Genomic DNA, 17,777 nt, shown 5'->3' with positions numbered 1-17,777 from the left:
AATGGAGTGTAATGGACTGGCTGCAGTCTGGACGAATGGAATAGAATGGAATGGAATTGAATGGAGTGGAGTGAAGAGAATTCGAGTGGAGTGACGTGTAATGGAGAGGTGTGGAGTGGAATGTAGTGGAATGGAGAGGTGTGGAGTGGACTGGAGTGGAATGGATGCAGTGCTGTGGAGTTGAGTGAAATGGAATTTAATGGAATGGCATGGATTGAAATGTAATGATGAAATGAAATGTGAACAGAGATTGTTCCACTGCACTCCAGGCTGTGTGACAGGTTGAGATCCTGTCGAAAGAAATGAATGGAATGGACTGGAGTGGAATGGAATGGAATGGAATGGGATGGAATGGAATGCAGCGGAGTGGAGTAGAGTGCATTGGAGTGGAGTGGAGTGGATTGCAGTGGAATGGAATGGGATGTAATGGAACAGAGTGGTGAGTAGTAAAGTGGAGTGTAGTGGAAAGGTGTAGAGGGGAGTGGACTGTAGTTGCCTGGAGTGGATTGGAGTGGAGTGCAATGAAAACTAATGGAACAGAATGAAATGGAATGTAATGGAGTGCAGTGGAGGGGAGTGGATTGGGATGGAGTGGAGTGCAGTGGAATAGAGTGTAATGGAATACGATGGAATTGAATGTAGTGGAGTGGATGGAGTCTCCTGGAGTGGAGTGGAATGGAGCAGAGTAGAATGGAGTGGAATGGAATGGGATGAAATGGAGTGGATTGGAGTGGACTGGAGTGCAGTGGAGTGGCATATAATGGAATGGGATGGAATGGAAAGGAATGGGATGGAATGGAATGGAATGGAGTGGAGAGGAGTGGAGTGGAGTGGACTGGAGTGCAGTGGAGTGACATGGAATGGAATGGAATGTTGCAATGAAATATGTGCACAGATTCTTCCACTGCTCCCCAGCCTGGGTGACAGACAGAGATCCTCTTGAAAGAAAGGTATGGAATGAAGTGGAGTGTAGTGGAGTGCAGTGGAGTGCAGTGGAGTGGAATGGAGTGGAATGGAATGGGATCAATTGGAATTGAACGGAATGGAGTGGAATGGTGAGTAGTGGAGTGGATTGGCATGGAATGGAGGGGAACGGAATGGTATGAAACATAGTGGAGTGGAGTGGACTGCCGTGGAGTGAAGTGGAATGGAATTTGATGCAATGGAATGGAATGGAGTGGAGAGTAGTGAGGTGGAGTGGATTGGAGTGGAGTGGAATGGCATGGAATGGAATGAAATGGAATGGAATGGAATGGAATGGAAGAGTGCAGTGTGCTGGAGCAGAGTGGAGTGGAAAGGAATGGAATCATAAGCAATGGATTGGAACGGTGAAATTAAATGTTAGCTGAGATTGTGTCACTGCATTCCAGCCTGGGTGAAAGAGTGAGATCCTGTTGATTTAACGGAATGGAATGGAATGGAATGGAATGGAATGGAATGGAATGGAATGGAATGGCATGGAATGGAGCGTAGTGAAGTGGAGCGGAGTGGAATGGAGTGTAGTGGAAGTGGAATGTAATGGAAGGTACGGAGTGCTGTGGAGTGGAATAAAGTGGAGTGAAACGGAGTGGAGTGGAATGGAATGGGATGCAATGGAAGGGAATGGAGTGGAGAGGAGTGGAATGGAATGGAGTGGAATTGAATTGGATGGAATTGAATGGAGTGGAGTGGAGTCTACTGGAGTGGAGTGGAATGTAGTGGAGTAGAAAGGAGTGTAATGGACTGGCTGCAGTCTGGACGAATGGAATAGAATGGAATGGAATTGACTGGAGTGGAGTGAAGAGAATTCGAGTGGAGTGACGTATAATGTAGAGGTGTGGAGTGGACTGGAGTGGAATGGATGCAGTGCTGTGGAGTTGAGTGGAATGGAATTTAATGGAATGGAATGGATTGAAATGTAATGATGAAATGAAATGTGAACAGAGATTGTTCCACTGCACTCCAGGCTGTGTGACAGTGTGAGATCCTGTCGAAAGAAATGAATGGAATGGACTGGAGTGGAATTGAATGGAATGGAATGGGATGGAATGGAATGCAGCAGAGTGGAGTGGAGTGCATTGGAGTGGAGTGGAGTGGATTACAGTATAATGGAATGGGATGGAATGGAACAGAGTGGTGAGTAGTAAAGTAGAGTGTAGTGGAAAGGTGTAGAGTGGAGTGGACTGTAGTTGCATGGAGTGGATTGGAGTGGAGTGCAATGAAAAGTAATGGAACGGAATGAAATGTAATGTAATGGAGTGCAGTGGAGCGGAGTGGATTGGGATGGAGTGGAGTGGAGAGGAATAGAGTGTAATGGAATACGATGGAATTGAATGTAGTGGAGTGGATGGAGTCTCCTGGAGTGGAGTGGAATGGAGCAGAGTAGAATGGACTGGGATGAAATGGAGTGGATTGGAGTCGAATGGAGTGCAGTGGACTGGCATATAACGGAATGGGTTGGAATGTAAAGGAATGGGATGGAATGGAATGGAATGGAGTGGAGTGGAGTGGACTAGAGTGCAGTGGAGTGGCATGGAATGGAATGGAATGGAATGTTGCAATGAAATATGTGCAGAGATTCTTCCACTGCTCCCCAACATGGGTGACAGACGGAGATCCTTTTGAAAGAAAGGTATGGAATGAAGTGTAGTGTAGTGGAGTGCAGTGGAGTGCAGTGGAGTGGAATGGAGTGGAATGGAATGGGATCAATTGGAATGGAACAGAATGGAGTGGAATGGACAGTAGTGGGGTGGAGTGGCATGGAATGGAGTGGAATGGAATGGTGTGCAACATAGTGGAGTGGAGTGGAGTGCCGTGGAGTGGAGTGGAATGGAATGGGATGCAATGGAATGTAATGGAGTGGGGAGTAGAGAAGTGGAGTGGATTGGAGTGGAGTGGAAAGGAATGGAATGAAATGGAATGGAATGGAATTGAATGGAATGGAATGGAATGGAATGGAATGGAATGGAATGGAATGGAATGGAATGGAATGGAGTGGAATGGAATGGAACGGAATAGAATAGAGTGCAGTGTGGTGGAGCAGAGTGGAGTGGAAAGGAATGGAATCATATGGAATGGATTGGAATGGTGAAATTAAATGTTAGCTGAGATTGTGTCACTGCATTCCAGCCTGGGTGAAAGAGTGAGATCCTGTTGATGGAATGGAATGGAATGGAATGGCATGGAATGGAATGGCATGGAATGGAGCGTAGTGAAGTGGAGCGGAGTGGAATGGAGTGTAGTGGAAGTGGAATGTAATGGAAGGTACGGAGTGCTGTGGAGTGGAATAGAGTGGAGTGAAACGGAGTGGAGTGGAATGGAATGGGATGCAATGGAAGGGAATGGAGTGGAGAGGAGTGGAATGGAGTGGAGTGGAATTGAATTGGATGGAATTGGAGTGGAGTGGAGTGGAGTCTACTGGAGTGGAGTGGAATGTAGTGGAGTAGAATGGAGTGTAATGGACTGGCTGCAGTCTGGACGAATGGAATAGAATGGAATGGAATTGACCGGAGTGGAGTGAAGAGAATTCGAGTGGAGTGACGTTTAATGGAGAGGTGTGGAGTGGAATGGAGTGGAATGGAGAGGTGTGGAGTGGACTGGAGTGGAATCGATGCAGTGCTGTGGAGTTGAGTGGAATGGAATTTAATGGAATGGAATGGATTGAAATATAATGATGAAATGAAATGTGAACAGAGATTGTTCCACTGCACCCCAGGCTGTGTGACAGTGTGAGATCCTGTCGAAAGAAATGAATGGAATGGACTGGAGTGGAATTGAATGGAATGGAATGGGATGGAATGGAATGCAGCGGAGTGGAGAGGAGTGCATTGGAGTGGAGTGGAGTGGATTACAGTATAATGGAATGGGATGCAATGGAACAGAGTGGTGAGTAGTAAAGTAGAGTGTAGTGGAAAGGTGTAGAGTGGAGTGGACTGTAGTTGCATGGAGTGGATTGGAGTGGAGTGCAATGAAAAGTAATGGAACGGAATGAAATGTAATGTAATGGAGTGCAGTGGAGCCGAGTGGATTGTGATGGAGTGGAGTGGAGTGGAATAGAGTGTAATGGAATACGATGGAATTGAATGTAGTGAAGTGGATGGAGTCTCCTGGAGTGGAGTGGAATGGAGCAGAGTATAATGGACTGGGATGAAATGGAGTGGATTGGAGACGAAAGGAGTGCAGTGGAGTGGCATATAATGGAATGGGCTGCAATGGAAAGGAATGGGATGGAATGGAATGGAATGGAGTGGAGTGGAGTGGAGTGGAGTGGAGTGGACTGGAGTGCAGTGGAGTGGCTTGGAATGGAATGGAATGTTGTAATGAAATATGTGCAGAGATTCTTCCACTGCTCCCCAGCCTGGGTGACAGTCAGAGATCCTCTTGAAAGAAAGGTAGGGAATGAAGTGGAGTGTAGTGGAGTGCAGTGGAGTGCAGTGGAGTGGAATGGAGTGGAATGAAATGGGATCAATTGGAACTGAACGGAATGGAGTGGAATGGGGAGTAGTGGAGTGGAGTGGCATGGAATGGAGGGGAACGGAATGGTATGCAACATAGTGGAGTGGAGTGGACTGCCGTGGACTGGAGTGGAGTGGAATGGAATTTGATGCAATGGAATGGAATGGAGTGGAGAGTAGTGCGGTGGAGTGGATTGGAGTGGAGTGGAATGGAATGGAATGAAATGGAATGCAATGTAATGGAATGGAAGAGTGCAGTGTGCTGGAGCAGAGTGGAGTGGAAAGGAATGGAATCATATGCAATGGATTGGAATGGTGAAATTAAATGTTAGCTGAGATTGTGTCACTGGGTTCCAGCCTGGGTGAAAGAGTGAGATCCTGTTGATTTAACGGAATGGAATGGAATGGAATGGAATGGAATGGAATGGAATTGAATGGAATGGCATGGAATGGAATGGCATGGAATGGAGCGTAGTGAAGTGGATCGGACTGGAATGGAGTGTAGTGGAAGTGGAATGTAATGCAAGGTACGGAGTGCTGTGGAGTGCAATAGAGTGGAGTGTAACGGAGTGGAGTGGAATGGAATGGGATGCAATGGAAGGGAATGGAGTGGAGAGGAGTGGAAAGGAGTGGAGTCGAATAGAATTGGATGGAATTGAATGGAGTGGAGTGGAGTGGAGTCTACTGGAGTGAAGTGGAATGGAGTGGAGTAGAATGGAGTGTAATGTACTGGCTGCAGTCTGGACGAATGGAATAGAATGGAATGGAATTGAATGGAGTGGAGTGAAGAGAATTCGAGTGGAGTGACGTTTAATGGAGAGGTGTGGAGAGGAATGGAGTGGAATGGAGAGGTGTGGAGTGGACTGGAGTGGAATGGAGTGTAGTGCTGTGGAGTTGAGTGGAATGGAATTTAATGGAATGGAATGGATTGAAATGTAACGATGAAATGAAATGTGAACAGAGATTCTTCCACTGCACTCCAGGCTGTGAGACAGGTTGAGATCCTGTCGAAAGAAATGAATGGAATGGACTGGAGTGGAATGGAATGGAATGGAATGGGATGGAATGGAATGCAGGGGAGTGGAGTGGAGTGGAGTGGAGTGCATTGGAGTGGAGTGGAGTGGATTGCAGTGGAATGGAATGGAACAGAGTGGTGAGTAGTAAAGTAGAGTGTAGTGGAAAGTTGAAGAGGGGAGTGGACTGTAGTTGCATGGAGTGGATTGGAGTGGAGTGCAATGAAAAGTAATGGATCGGAATGAAATGGAATGTAATGGAGTGCAGTGGAGTGGAGTGGATTGGGATGGAGTGGAGTGGAGTGGAATAGAGTGTAATGGAATACGATGGAATTGAATGTAGTGGAGTGGATGGAGTCTCCTGGAGTGGAGTGGAATGGAGCAGAGTAGAATGGAGTGGAATGGAATGGGATGAAATGGAGTGGATTGTAGTGGACTGAAGGGCAGTGGAGTGGCATATAATGGAATGGGATGGAATGGAATGGAATGGAGTGGAGTGGAGTAGACTGGAGTGCATTGGAGTGGCATGGAATGGAATGGAATGGAATGTTGCAATGAAATATGTGCAGACACTCTTCCACTGCTCCCAAGCCTGGGTGACACACGGAGATACTGTTGAAAGAAAGGTATGGAATGAAGTGGAGTGTAGTGGAGTTCAGTGGAGTGCAGTGGAGTGGAATGGAGTGGAATGCAATGGGATCAATTGTAATTGAACCGAATGGAGTGGAATGGAGAGTAGTGGAGTGGAGTGGCATGGAATGGAGGGGAATGGAATGGTATGCAACATAGTGGAGTGGATTGGAGTGCCGTGGAGTGGAGTGGAATGGAATGGGATGCAATGGAATGGAATGGAGTGGAGAGTAGTGAGGTGGAGTGGATTGGAGTGGAGTGGAATGGAATGGAATGGAATGGAATGGAACGGAATGGAATGGAATGGAATGGAATAGAGTGCAGTGTGGTGGAGCAGAGTGGAGTGGAAAAGAATGGAATCATATGGAATGGATTGGAATGGTGAAATTAAATGTTAGCTGAGATTGTGTTACTGCATTCCAGCCTGGGTGAAAGAGTGAGATCCTGTTGATGGAATGGAATGGGATGGAATGGAATGGAATGGAATGGAATGGAATGGAATGGAATGGAATGGAATGGAATGGAATGGCATGGAATGGAATGGCATGGAATGGAGCGTAGTGAAGTGCAACGGAGTGGATTGGAGTGTAGTGGAATGGAATGTAATGGAAGGTATGGAGTGCTGTGGAGTGGAATAGAGTGGAGTGTAACGGAGTGGAGTGGAATGGAATGGAATGCAATCGAAGGGAATGGAGTGGAGAGGAGTGGAATGGAGTGGAGTGGAATTGAATTGGATGGAATTGAACGGAGTGGAGTTGAGTGGAGTCTACTGGAGTGGAGTGGAATGGAGTGGATTAGAATGGAGTGTAATAGACTGGCTGCAGTGTGGACGAATGGAGTAGAATGGAATGGAATTGAATGGAGTGGAGTGAAGAGGATTCGAGTGGAGTGACTTGGAATGGAGCGGTGTGGAGTGGAATGGAATGGAATGGAAGAGGTGTGGAGTGGACTGGAGTGGAATGGAGTGCAGTGCTGTGGAGTTGAGTGGAATGGAATTTAATGGAATGGAATGGATTGAAACGTAATGGTGAAAAGAAATGTGAACAGAGATTGTTCCACTACACTCCAGGCTGTGTGACAGTGTGAGATCTTGTCGAAAGAAATGAATGGAATGCACTGGAGTGGAATGGAATGGAATGGAATGGGATGGAATGGAATGCAGTGGAGTGGAGTGGAGTGCATTGGAGTGGAGTGGAGTGGATTGCAGTGGAATGGAATGGGATGGAATGGAACAGAGTGGTGAGTAGTGAAGTGGAGTGTAGTGGAAAGGTGTAGAGGGGAGTGGACTGTAGTTGCATGCAGTGGATTGGAGTGGAGTGGAATGAAAACAATGGAACGGAATGAAATGTAATGTAATGGAGTGCAGTGGAGTGGAGTGGATAGGGATGGAGTGGAGTGGAGTGGAATAGAGCGTAATGGAATACGATGGAATTGAATGTAGTGGAGTGGATGGAGTCTCCTGTAGTGGAGTGAAATGGAGCAGAGTAGAAAGGAGTGGAATGGAATGGGATGAAATGTAGTGGATTGGAGTGGACGGGAGTGTAGTGGAGTGGCATGTAATGGAATGGGATGGAATGTAATGGAATGGGATGGAATGGAATGGAATGGAGTGAAGTGGAGGGACTGGAGTGCAGTGGAGTGGCATGGAATGGAATGGAACGGAATGTTACAATGAAATATGTGCAGAGATTCTTCCACTGCTCCCCAGCCTTGGTGACAGACAGAGATCCCGTTGAAAGAAAGGTATGGAATGAAGTGGAGTGTAGTGGAGTGCAGTGGAGTGCAGTGGAGTGGAATGGAGTGGAATGCAATGGGATCAATTCTAATTGAACCAAATGGAGTGGAATGGATAGTAATGGAATGGAGTGGAATGGAAAGGAGGTGAATGGAATGGAATGCAACATAGTGGAGTGGAGTGGAGTGCCGTGGAGTGGAGTGGAATGGAATGGGATGCAATGGAATGGAAGGGAGTGGAGAGTAGTGAGGTGGAGTGGATTGGAGGGGAGTGGAATGGAGTGGAATGTAATGTAATGTAATGTAATGGAATGGTATAGAGTGCCGTGTGGTGGAGCAGAGTGGATTGGAAAGGAATGGAATCATATGGAATGGATTGGAATGGTGAAATTAAATGTTAGCTGAGATTGTGTCCCTACATTCCAGCCTTGGTGAAAGAGTGATATCCTGTTGATGGAATGGAATGGAATGCAGTGGAATGCAATGGAATGGAATGGAATGGAATGGAATGGAATGGAATGGAATGGCATGGCATGGAATGGAAAGGCATGGAATGGAGCGTAGCGAAGTGGAGCGGATTGGATTGGAGTTTAGTGGAGTGGAATGTAATGGAAGGTATGGAGTGCTGTGGAGTGCAATAGAGTGGAGTGTAACGGAGTGGAGTGGAATGGAATGGGATGCAATCGAAGGGAATGGAGTGGAGAGGAGTGGAATGGAGTGGAGTGGAATTGAATTGGATCGAATTGAATGGAGTGGAGTTGAGTCTACTGGAGTGGAGTGGAATGTAGTGGAGTAGAATGGAGTGTAATGGACTTGCTGCAGTGTGGACCAATGGAGTAGAATGGAATGGAATTGAATGGAATGGAGTGAAGAGGATTCGAGTGGAGTGACTTGGAATGGAGAGGTGTGGAGTGGAATGGAGTGGAATGGAGAGGTGTGGAGTGGACTGGAGCGGAATGGAGTGCAGTGCTGTGGAGTTGAGTGGAATGGAATTTAATGGAATGGAATGGATTGAAACGTAATGGTGAAAAGAAATGTGAACAGAAATTGTTCCACTGCACTCCAGGCTGGGTGACCGTGTGAGATCCTGTCAAAAGAAATGAATGGAATGCACTGGAGTGGAATGGAATGGAATGGAATGGGATGGAAAGGAATGCAGTGGAGTGGAGTGAAGTGCATAGGAGTGGAGTGGAGTGGATTGCAGTGGAATGGAATGGGATGGAATGGAACAGAGTGGTGAGTAGTGAAGTGGAGTGTAGTGGAAACGTGTAGAGGGGAGTGGACTGTAGTTGCATGGAGTGGATTGGAGTGGAGTCGAATGAAAATAATGGAACGGAATGAAATGTAATGTAATGGAGTGCAGTGGAGCGGAGTGGATTGGGATGGAATGGAGTGGAGTGGAATAGAGCGTAATGGAATACGATGGAATTGAATGTAGTGGAGTGGATGGAGTCTCCTGGAGTGGAGTGGAATGGGGCAGAGTAGGAAGGAGTGGAATGGAATGGGATGAAATGGAGTGGATTGGAGTGGACTGGAGTGTAGTGGAGGGGCATATAATGGAATGGGATGGAATGTAAAGGAATGGGATGAAATGGAATGGAATGGAGTGAAGTGGAGGGACTGGAGTGCAGTGGAGTGGCATGGAATAGAATGGAACGGAATATTACAATGAAATATGTGCAGAGATTTTTCCACTGCTCTCCAGCCTGGGTGACAGAGAGAGATCCTGTTAAAAGAAAGGTGTGGAATGAAGTGGAGTGTAGTGGAGTGCAGTGGAGTGCAGTGGAGTGGAATGGAGTGGAATGCAATGGGATCAATTGGAATTGAACCGAATGCAGTGGAAAGGAGAGTAGTGGAATGGAGTGGCATGGAATGGAGGGGAATGGAATGGCATGCAACATAGTGGAGTGGAGTGGAGTGCCGTGGAGTGGAGTGGAATGGAAGGGGATGCAGTGGAATGGAAGGGAGTGGAGAATAGTGAGGTGGAGTGGATTGGAGTGGAGTGGAAAGGAGTGGAATGTAATGTAATGTAATGGAATGGAATGCAAAAGAGTGCCGTGTTTTGGAGCAGAGTGGAGTGGAACGGAAAGGAATCATATGGAATGGATTGGAATGGTGAAATTAAATGTTAGCTGAGATTGTGTCCCTGCATTCCAGGCTGGGTGAAAGAGTGATATCCTGTTGATGGAATGGAATGGAATGCAATGGAATGGAATGGAATGGAATGGACTGGAATGGAATGGAATGGAATGGCATGGAATGGGATGGAATGGCATGGAATGGAGCGTGGCGAAGTGGAGCTCATTGGATTGGAGTTTAGTGGAGTGGAATGTAATGGAAGGTATGGAGTGCTGTGGAGTGCCATAGAGTGGAGTGTAACGGAGTGGAGTGGAATGGAATGGGATGCAATTGAAGGGAATGGAGTGGAGAGGAGTGGAATGGAGTGGAGTGGAATTGAATTGGATCGAATTGAATGGAGTGAAGTGGAGTCTAGTGTAGTGGAGTGGAATGTATTGGAGTAGAATGGAGTGTAATGGACTGGCTGCAGTGTGGACCAATGGAGTAGAATGGAATGGAATTGAATGGAGTGGAGTGAAGAGGATTCGAGTGGAGTGACTTGGAATGGAGCGGTGTGGAGTGGAATGGATTGGAATGGAAGAGGTGTGGAGTGGACTGGAGTGGAATGGAGTGAAGTGCTGTGGAGTTGAGTGGAATGGAATTTAATGGAATGGAATGTATTGAAACGTAATGGTGAAAAGAAATGTGAACAGAGATTGTTCCACTACACTCCAGGCTGTGTGACAGTGTGAGAACCTGTCGAAAGAAATGAATGGAATGCACTGGAGTGGAATGGAATGGAATGGAATGGGATGGGATGGAATGCAGTGGAGTGGAGTGGAGTGCATTGGAGTGGATTGGAGTGGATTGCAGTGGAATGGAATGGGATGGAATGGAACAGAGTGGTGAGTAGTGAAGTGGAGTGTAATGGAAAGGTGTAGAGGGGAGTGGACTGTAGTTGCATGGAGTAGATTGGAGTGGAGTGGAATGAACATAATGGAACGGAATGAAATGTAATGTAATGGAGTGCAGTGGAGCGGAGCGGATTGGGATGGAGCGGAGTGGAGTGGAATAGAGCGTAATGGAATACGGTGCAATTGAATGTAGTGGAGTGGATGGAGTCTCCTGGAGTGGAGTGGAATGGAGCAGAGTAGAAAGGAGTGGAATGGAATGGGATGAAATGGAGTGGATTGGAGTGGACTGGAGTGTAGTGGAGTGGAATATAATGGAATGGGATGGAATGTAAAGGAATGGGATGGAATGGAATGGAATGGAGTGAAGTGGAGGGACTGGAGTGCAGTGGAGTGGCATGGAATGGAATGGAATGGAATGTTACAATGAAATATGTGCAGAGATTCTTCCACTGCTCCCCAGCCTGGGTGACAGACAGAGATCCTGTTGAAAGAAAGGTATGGAATGAAGTTGAGTGTAGTGGAGTGCAGTGGAGTGCAGTGGAGTGGAATGGAGTGGAATGCAATGGGATCAATTGGAACTTAACCGAATGCAGTGGAATGGAGAGTAGTGGAGTGGAGTGGCATGGAATGGAGGGGAATGGAATGGTATGCAACATAGTGGAGTGGAGTGGAGTGCCGTGGAGTGGAGTGGAATGGAATGGGATGCAATGGAAGGGAAGGGAGTGGAGAGTAGTGAGGTGGAGTGGATTATAGTTGAGTGGAATGGAGTGGAATTGAATGTAATGTAATGGAATGGAATGGAATAGAGTGCCGTGTGGTGGATCAGAGTGGATTGGAAAGGAATGGAATCATATGGAATGGATTGGAATGGTGAAATTAAATGTTAGCTGAGATTGTGTCCCTGCATTCCAGCCTGGGTGAAAGACTGATATCCTGTTGATGGAATGGAATGGAATGCAATGGAATTGAATGGAATGGAATGGAATGGAATGGAATGGAATGGAATGGAATGGAATGGAATGGCATGGAATGGAATGGAATGGCATGGAATGGAGCGTAGCGAAGTGGAGCGGATAGGATTGGAGTGGAGTGGAGTGGAATGTAATGGAAGGTATGGAGTGCTGTGGAGTGCAATAGAGTGGAGTGTAATGGAATGGAGTGGAATGGAATGGAATGCAATGGAAGGGAATGGAATGGAGAGGAGTGGAATGGAGTGGAGTGGAATTCAATTGGATGGAATTGAATGGAGTGGAGTTGAGTGGAGTCTACCGGAGTGGAGTGGAATGGAGTGGATTAGAATGGAGTGTAATGGACTGGCTGCAGTGTGGACGAATGGAGTAGAATGGAATGGAATTGAATGGAGTGGAGTGAAGAGGATTCGAGTGGAGTGACTTGGAATGGAGAGGTGTGGAGTGGAATGGAGTTTAATGGAGAGGTGTGGAGTGGACTGGAGTGGAATGGAGTACAGTGCTGTGTAGTTGAGTGGAATGGAATTTAATGGAATGGAATGGATTGAAACGTAATGGTGAAAAGAAATGTGAACAGAGATTTTTCCACTGCACTCCAGGCTGTGTGACCGTGTGAGATCCTGTCGAAAGAAATGAATGGAATGCACTGGATTGGAATGGAATGGAACGGAATGGGATGGAATGGAATGCAGTGGAGTGGAGTGGAGTGCATAGGAGTGGATTGGAGTGGATGGCAGTGGAATGGAATGAGATGGAATGGAACAGAGTGGTGAGTAGTGAAGTGGAGTGTAGTGGAAAGGTGTAGAGGGGAGTGGACTGTAGTTGCATGGAGTGGATTGGAGTGGAGTGGAATGAAAATTAATGGAACGGAATGAAATGTAATGTAATGGAGTGCAGTGGAGCGGAGTGGATTGGGATGGAGTGGAGTGGAGTGGAATAGAGCGTAATGGAATACGATGGAATTGAATGTAGTGGAGTGGATGGAGTCTCCTGGAGTGGAGTGGAATGGAGCAGAGTAGAATTGATTGGAATGGAATGGGATGAAATGCAGTGGATTGGAGTGGACTGGAGTGTAGTGGAGTGGCATATAATGGAATGGGATGGAATGTAAAGGAATGGGATGGAATGGAATGGAATGGAGTGGAGTGGAGGGACTGGAGTGCAGTGGAGTGGCATGGAATGGAATGGAACGGAATTTTACAATGAAATATGTGCAGAGATTTTTCCACTGCTCCCCAGCCTGGGTAACAGAGAGAGATCCTGTTGAAAGAAAGGTATGGAATGAAGTGGAGTGTAGTGGAGTGCAGTGGAGTGCAGTGGAGTGGAAGGGAGTGGAATTCAATGGGATCAATTGGAATGGAACGGAATGGAGTGGAATAGAGAGTAGTGGAGTGGAGTGGCATAGAATGGAGTGGAATGGAATGGTATGCAACATAGTGGAGTGGAGTGGAGTGCCGTGGAGTGGAGTGGAATGGAATGGGATGCATTGGAATGGAAGGCAGTGGAGAGTAGTGAGGTGGAGTGGATTGGAGTGGAGTGGCATGGAGTGGAATGGAATGGAATGGAATGGAATAGAATGCCGAGTGGTTGAGCAGAGTGGAGGAGAAAGGAGTGGAATCATAAGGAATGGATTGGAATGGTGACATTAAATGTTAGCTGAGATTGTGTCCCTGCATTCCAGCCTGGGTGAAAGAGTGATATCCTGTTCATGGAATGGAATGGAATGCAGTGGAGTGGAATGCAATGGAATGGAATGGAATGGAATGGAACGGAATGGAATGGAATGGAATGGAATGAAATGGCATGGAATGGAATGGAATGGCATGGAATGGAGCGTAGCGAAGTGGAGCGGATTGGATTGGAGTGGAGTGGAGTGGAATGTAATGGAAGGAATGGATTGCTGTGGAGTGCAATAGAGTGGAGTGTAACGGAGTGGAGTGGAATGGAATGGGATGCAATTGAAGGGAATGGAGTGGAGAGGAGTGGAATGGAGTGGAGTGGAATTGAATTGGATCGAAGTGAATGGAGTGGAGTGGAGTCTACTGGAGTGGAGTGGAATGTAGTGGAGTAGAATGGTGTGTAATGGACTGGCTGCAGTGTGGACCAATCGAGTAGAATGGAATGGAATTGAATGGAGAGGAGTGAAGAGGATTCGAGTGGAGTGACTTGGAATGGAGAGGTGTGGAGTGGAATGGAGTGGAATGGAGAGATGTGGAGTGGAGTGGAGTGGAATTGAGTGCAGTGCTGTGGAGTTGAGTGGAATAGAATTTAATGGAATGGAATGGATTGAAACGTAATGCTGAAAAGAAATGTGAACAGAGATTGTTCCACTACACTCCAGGCTGTGTGACAGTGTGAGATCCTGTCGAAAGAAATGAATGGAATGCACTGGAGTGGAATGGAATGGAACGGAATGGGATGGAATGGAATGCATTGGAGTGGACTGGAGTGTACTGGAGTGGCATATAATGGAATGGGATGGAATGTAAAGGAATGGGATGGAATGGAATGGAATGGAGTGAAGTGGAGGGACTGGAGGGCAGTGGAGTGGCATGGAATGGAATGGAACGGAATGTTACAATGAAATATGTGCAGAGATTTTTCCACTGCTCCCCAGCCTGGGTGACAGAGAGAGATCCTGTTGAAAGAAAGGTATGGAATGAAGTGGAGTGTAGTGGAGTGCAGTGGAGTGCAGTGGAGTGGAATGGAGTGGAATGCAATGGGATCAATTGGAATTGAACCGAATGGAGTGGAAAGGAGAGTAGTGGAGTGGAGTGGCATGGAATGGAGGTGAATGGAATGGTATGCAACATAGTGGAGTGGAGTGGAGTGCCGTGGAGTGGAGTGGAAAGGAATGGGATGCCATGGAATGGAAGGGAGTGGAGAGTAGTGAGGTGGAGTGGATTGGAGTGGAGTGGAAAGGAGTGGAATGTAATGTAATGTAATGGAATGGAATAGAGTGCCGTGTTTTGGAGCAGAGTTTAGTGGAAAGGAATGGAATCATATGGAATGGATTGGAATGGTGAAATTAAATGTTAGCTGAGATTGTGTCCCTGCATTCCAGGCTGGGTGAAAGAGTGATATCCTGTTGATGGAATGGAATGGAATGCAATGGAATGGAATGGCATGGAGTGGAATGGAATGGAATGCATGAAATGGAATGGAATGGCATGGAATGGAGCATAGCGAAGTGGAGCGGATTGGATTGGAGTGGAGTGGAGTGGAATGTAATGGAAGGTATGGAGTGCTGTGGAGTGCAATAGAGTGGAGTGTAACGGAGTGGAGTGGAATGGAATGGGATGCAATCGAAGGGAATGGAGTGGAGAGGAGTGGAATGGAGTGGAGTGGAATTGAATTGGATCGAATTGAATGGAGTGGAGTGGAGTCTACTGGAGTGGAGTGGAATGTAGTGGAGTAGAATGGAGTGTAATGGACTGGCTGCAGTGTGGAACAATGGAGTAGAATGGAATGGAATTGAATGGAATGGAGTGAAGAGGATTCGAGTGGAGTGACTTGGAATGGAGAGGTGTGGAGTGGAATGGAGTGGAATGGAGAGGTGTGGAGTGGACTGGAGCGGAATGGAGTGCAGTGCTGTGGAGTTGAGTGGAATGGAATTTAATTGAATGGAATGGATTGAAACGTAATGGTGAAAAGAAATGTGAACAGAAATTGTTCCACTGCACTCCAGGCTGGTTGACCGTGTTAGATCCTGTCGAAAGAAATGAATGGAATGCACTGGAGTGGAATGGAATGGAATGGAATGGGATGGAATGGAATGCAGTGAAGTGGAGTGGAGTGCATAGGAGTGGAGTGGAGTGGATAGCAGTGGAATGGAATGGGATGGATTGGAACAGAGTGGTGAGTAGTGAAGTGGAGTGTAGTGGAAACGTGTAGAAGGGAGTGGACTGTAGTGGCATGGAATGGATTGGAGTGGAGTCGAATGAAAAGTAACGGAACGGAATGAAATGTCATGTAATGGAGTGCAGTGGAGCGGAGTGGATTGGGATGGGGTGGAGTGGAGTGGAATAGAGCGTAATGGAATACGATGGAATTGAATGTAGTGGAGTGGATAGAGTCTCCTGGAGTGGAGTGGAATGGAGCCGAGTAGAATGGAGTGGAATGGAATGGGATGAAATGGAGTGGATTGGAGTGGACTGGAGTATAGTGGAGTGGAATATAATGGAATGGGATGGAATGTAAAGGAATGGGATGGAATGGAATGGAATGGAGTGGAGTGGAGGGACTGGAGTGCAGTGGAGTGGCATGGAATGGAATGGAACGGAATGTTACAATGAAATATGTTCAGAGATTTTTCCACTGCTCCCCAGCCTGGGTGACAGAGAGAGATCCTGTTGAAAGAAAGGTATGGAATGAAGTGGAGTGTAGTGGAGTGCAGTGGAGTGCAGTGGAGTGGAATGGAGTGGAATGCAATGGGATCAATTGGAATGGAACGGAATGGAATGGAATAGAGAGTAGTGGAGTGCAGTGGCATGGAATGGAGTGGAATGGAATGGTATGCAACATAGTGGAGTGGAGTGGAGTGCCGTGGAATGGAGTGGAATGGAATGGGATGCAATGGAATGCAAGGGAGTGGAGAGTCGTGAGGTGCAGTGGATTGGAGTGGAGTGGCATGGAGTGGAATGGAATGGAATGTAATGGAAGGGAATGGAATAGAGTGCCGAGTGGTGGAGCAGAGTGGAGCAGAAAGGAATGGAATCATATGGAATGGATTGGAATGTTGAAATTAAATGATAGCTGAGATTGTGTCCCTGCATTCCAGCCTGGGTGAAAGAGTGATATCCTGTTGATGGAATGGAATGGAATACAGTGGAGTGGAATGGAATGGAATGGAATGGAATGGCATGGAATGGAATGGAATGGCATGGAATGGAGCGTAGCGAAGTGGAGCGGATTGGATTGGAGTGGAGTGGAGTGGAATGTAATGGAAGGTATGGATTGCTGTGGAGTGCAATAGAGTGGAGTGTAACGGAGTGGAGTGGAATGGAATGGGATGCAATATAAGGGAATGGAGTGGAGAGGAGTGGAATGGAGTGGAGTGGAATTGAATTGGATCGAATTGAATGGAGTGGAGTGGAGTCTACTGGAGTGGAGTGGAATGTAGTGGAGTAGAATGGAGTGTAGTGGACTGGCTGCAGTGTGGACCAATGGAGTAGAATGGAATGGAATTGAATGGAGTGGAGTGAAGAGGATTCGAGTGGAGTGACTTGGAATGGAGCGGTGTGGAGTGGAATGGATTGGAATGGAAGAGGTGTGGAGTGGACTGGAGTGGAATGGAGTGAAGTGCTGTGGAGTTGAGTGGAATGGAATTTAATGGAATGGAATGGATTGAAACGTAATGGTGAAAAGAAATGTGAACAGAGATTGTTCCACTACACTCCAGGCTGTGTGACAGTGTGAGATCCTGTCGAAAGAAATGAATGGAATGCACTGGAGTGGAATGGAATGGAATGGAATGGGATGGGATGGAATGCAGTGGAGTGGAGTGGAGTGCATTGGAGTGGAGTGGAGTGGATTGCAGTGGAATGGAATGTGATGGAATGGAACAGAGTGGTGAGTAGTGAAGTGGAGTGTAGTGGAAAGGTGTAGAGGGGAGTGGACTGTAGTTGCATGGAGTAGATTGGAGTGGAGTGGAATGAACATAGTGGAACGGAATGAAATGTAATGTAATGGAGTGCAGTGGAGCGGAGTGGATTGGGATGGAGTGGAGTGGAGTGGAATAGAGCGTAATGGAATACGATGCAATTGAATGTAGTGGAGTGGATGGAGTCTCCTGGAGTGGAGTGGAATGGAGCAGAGTAGAAAGGAGTGGAATGGAATGGGATGAAATGGAGTGGATTGGAGTGGACTGGAGTGTAGTGGAGTGGAATATAATGGAATGGGATGGAATGTAAAGGAATGGGATGGAATGGAATGGAATGGAGTGAAGTGGAGGGACTGGAGTGCAGTGGAGTGGCATGGAATGGAATGGAATGGAATGTTACCATGAAATATGTGCAGAGATTCTTC

Source organism: Symphalangus syndactylus, chromosome 14, assembly GCF_028878055.3.
Source record: "Symphalangus syndactylus isolate Jambi chromosome 14, NHGRI_mSymSyn1-v2.1_pri, whole genome shotgun sequence".
Classification (NCBI taxonomy): domain Eukaryota; kingdom Metazoa; phylum Chordata; class Mammalia; order Primates; family Hylobatidae; genus Symphalangus; species Symphalangus syndactylus.
This window is presented reverse-complemented; position numbering follows the sequence as displayed.